The following is a 3,830-nucleotide window of genomic DNA, read 5'->3' on the forward strand; positions in this document are numbered from 1 at the left end:
GCATCCGCTTCCCTCGATATAAAAGAGACGCCACGACGCCGCCGTCTCATCGTATATCCTGTACGTCGTCTCATCGCGCTTATTTATCCGCACAGCGGTCTTCTTATTATTATATTTATTCACCTTCCTCTCGCACGCTGTCTGCCGGTCGACTCTGCCACTTTCCGATTTACGCCGATTTACACCTTCACCTTGCTACTTGTAACATTTTTTCTCACCCTTTCTCTGCGACGAATCTTTTCCGGTGAAATTTTGGGGATTTTTACATGATACGAAGAAGTCATTACCATATATTTATTCTTAAATCCTTCTTTCATTTAATATACAACTTTTACATATGCACGGAAAAAACGGTTTTTCTGACGTATCTAAAACTGAAATATGTTTGAAAATAATTTTGTTGGATTATGAAAATAATTATACAGGACGCTCAAATGCTGGGATCAAAACTTTTTTTTGCAAACAGCATTGCTTATCACATATATTATACTTAATTATTTTAATAGTTCTACAAAATTATTTCCAGATCTGTATCTAATTTCTGTATCAATGTCTCAAGAACTGTGAAGAATAAGATTATAAAATATAAAATTATTCCTCTAAATTTATTACTATTTACAGTTATAGATCAAGAAAGTCTTAAATTATAGTATAATATAATATAGTATAATATAACATCAAACAAAAATATTAAATAATTATGAATGTTAATATAATATAAAATAGAGTTATAAATAGAAATTAAACGTTTTATATGATTATTCCATTAATATCATGCTTTAATATCGAAAGATGTGAATTTTTGCGAATTCATTAATTTAAAGACAGGTTGTATATTACAAGTTAGATAAAATATTATTGTAATTACAAACAAAACTTATCAGTATTGCGGTACCATAAAATAATAAACACGAATTAAGCAGCAGAAATGCTATATTACGTGCAAGATGCATCGACGAAAAGAAGAAGTTTGCTGGTTTTCAATGAGAATCGAATATTAAAGTGGTTTCGCTGATTGGCCGTTTGTCTTTTTGCAAGTGGCAGATTCGACGTATTGATATTCCGCCGCGGTACACTTGACTTTTAATATCACTTCTTTCCGGCCCTCTCACATCTAATTGTTTACGGTAAGTGGGTTAAGCGGTCTTGCCCCCTTAATTGCGTTGGCCAGTTTCATAATTTCTTTTTTTTAATTGAATTGGCTCCTTTAATTACACGCGAGGCACGACGACAGAGAAAGCTGTCGCCGGTTTTTAAAAGGCCATTTTTTCGGCGAGACTAGGTGACGTAGCTAATCATAAAACACTCCTGAAATATTTTCGCATGGACGATGCATAAGCAAGCTCTACTTTTATACTTTACTTAGATACTTTAGATGTAATATTATTTTGATGTTATTTTGAGGTTGTAATATATTCTACAAGAGAATCGAAGAATTTGATTTTATCTTAAAGAAATTTATATGTAAAATTAATGAAATAAAGTAAAATAAAATCTACATAAAATATATGAATTATGCAACATGTGTATTTTTATAGTATATATTTCAAGTTTTTCTATCAAATAAAATAAGAATAATTTAATTATTAATTTTATTCTTTAACCTTTAGACTGCCGGCATTTTTTCAATAAAATAGTGATACCTTTTCTCAAAACTTTTTCTATATAAGTAACATACACACGGTACAAAATTTCGAGATTTATGCAGTCACAAAAGTGCGACTTTCACGGCAAGGAACATATGATCAAATATAAAAAACGTTTATTTTCTCAAAAAATAGTATATTTTTGAGGGAGAGGAGGGGGGGGGGGTTTGAAACCGCTGATTTCAATTCTGAGCATAGATTTATAAAATTTCGAGCACTCAACGCAATATTGACAACATAAACATATAGACTCAAAACTTTCCTTTAGCATTACCCAGAGCAGACGTGGACGTAGAAAGTTCGTAATTCCTTTTTAATTTCCTTTTTAATATTTGGTTTTTAATTTTTTTTTTACTTTTTTCTTGTTTTATAATTTTTTACTTTTTTATATTTTTATATTTTTTATTTTTTATATATTTTTCAATATACATTTTTTATTGGACTACATATATACATATATGTTTAATACATTTAGTATTTGAAATAAACTAAAAGTAGTGGTATTTTAACTCAAACTCAAGAGCCACAAAAGTGATTTTCCCGGCAGTCTAAAGGCTAATGATTCTTAAGTCAAATATTAAAGAATTTAAAAGTTTACTTCATAACACTTTTGTGTAACAACCTAATAACTTCCCTTTTCTCTTGTGCTCGAATGCAGCTTTATTACGCAACACGCTCCAATTTATTTGCAATTTATTCGCTTCGCGTCTGGAGCACATACTCTATTAATACCTGCTTCGTGTCTTCCCTACTGAACCTGTTTGTTTCTCGGTAAACACACCGTTACATCATAATTCTCGGATAGCATCACCGGTTTCCCAGCTACTTTTGCGGCCTGCTCGCTAAGGACTTTATTGCTTCATTTGTCCAATATCATTTTATGATCGTAGTACCCCCGACTTCCTCGTCGCGTTTCCATTCTTCGTCATTCTACTACACCCCGCGCTTCGCCCCCGTCTTCTCAGTTTCGCAATCAGTATTCGCCGATATTCACTCGCATTTTGCTCCGACGACATAAACGTCGGACTTGCAGCCTCTCGTTAGAAGTTTCGCAAGGAGGATAATGCGCGCCTTCCATTTGTGTTTTCCTCTACAGACTTTTTAAATCGAAATTCTTTATCGAAGTTCTACATTTGAAAATCAAAATGTTTGTTTTTATTTTCACAGTGACCTGAAAAAGTGACCTGAAAAGTGATTCCAAATTATGCTTGAAAGTGTTAATTGTGACACCATTTCAAGATATTTAACGACGTCCTCAAACGCTGCGGTTATTCTTCTCTAATTTCTTTGAATCTCTTGGAAATTTTAAAAGACACAAGTCTTGTTTGCGAAACTGCGATTGCAGAATTCACGAGATGAATCATTCTGAGAGCGGAGAGAAAAAGAGGAAGACACGTGACGTACGTATGTTGAGACATTATAATCGGCTAAATGAAGCGATAAAACGCGATCGCAGGCATATCATTACGGCATATAAAGCCGCTCGTAAAATTTTACCAATTCTTGGTTACTTGGTTATAGCGAGGAAGGATAAAAAGATCAGAAAGGGAAAAGGGCAATGACGAGAAGAACCGAGATGCCTTCACGTTTTTTTCTTGCTCCGCTCATGCGAAGATTGACTCACATCTGGTTTTTCTCTTTCTCTCACGTCCGAAATTCGATCGATTGAACCCGGGTATACCGACGGTCTCGAGTTCCCAGCACGAGAAGATCCTTGGCCTCTTTTACCGGGAAGTAGCAGGATGTTTCGTTACACGCAAACAACCTCGCAAACGTGACTCGATTCGTTCGAAACTTGTTTCGAAAAGAATTTTCCCTTGAAACTTTCGGTCGATAAAAATTTCAAGACTTGGGCTGCTTCAAAGCGAACCTCGATATCTAGATGGATTTTGTATCTTTAGAGCGGGAATAATCAACCTTTTGTTTATAGTATGCCATTATATAGAAGTCGTTGGTATCGAAATCGTTGGTATGTCATTCTAGAGAATTAAGCAAAAGAAAGACCGTTATATCTTACTTATACTTCCTTCTATTGCATTAAAAGCAAGAAACATTTCTGTTTAACGAAGTTGATTTCTTTTACCGTATTCTATATATATATATATATATATATATATATATATATATATATATAATAAATAATATTATATACTATTATATATAATATTATATAGAACGTACATC

The sequence above is a fragment of the Atta cephalotes genome (genome assembly GCF_000143395.1).
Source record: "Atta cephalotes unplaced genomic scaffold scaffold00038, whole genome shotgun sequence".
NCBI lineage: Eukaryota > Metazoa > Arthropoda > Insecta > Hymenoptera > Formicidae > Atta > Atta cephalotes.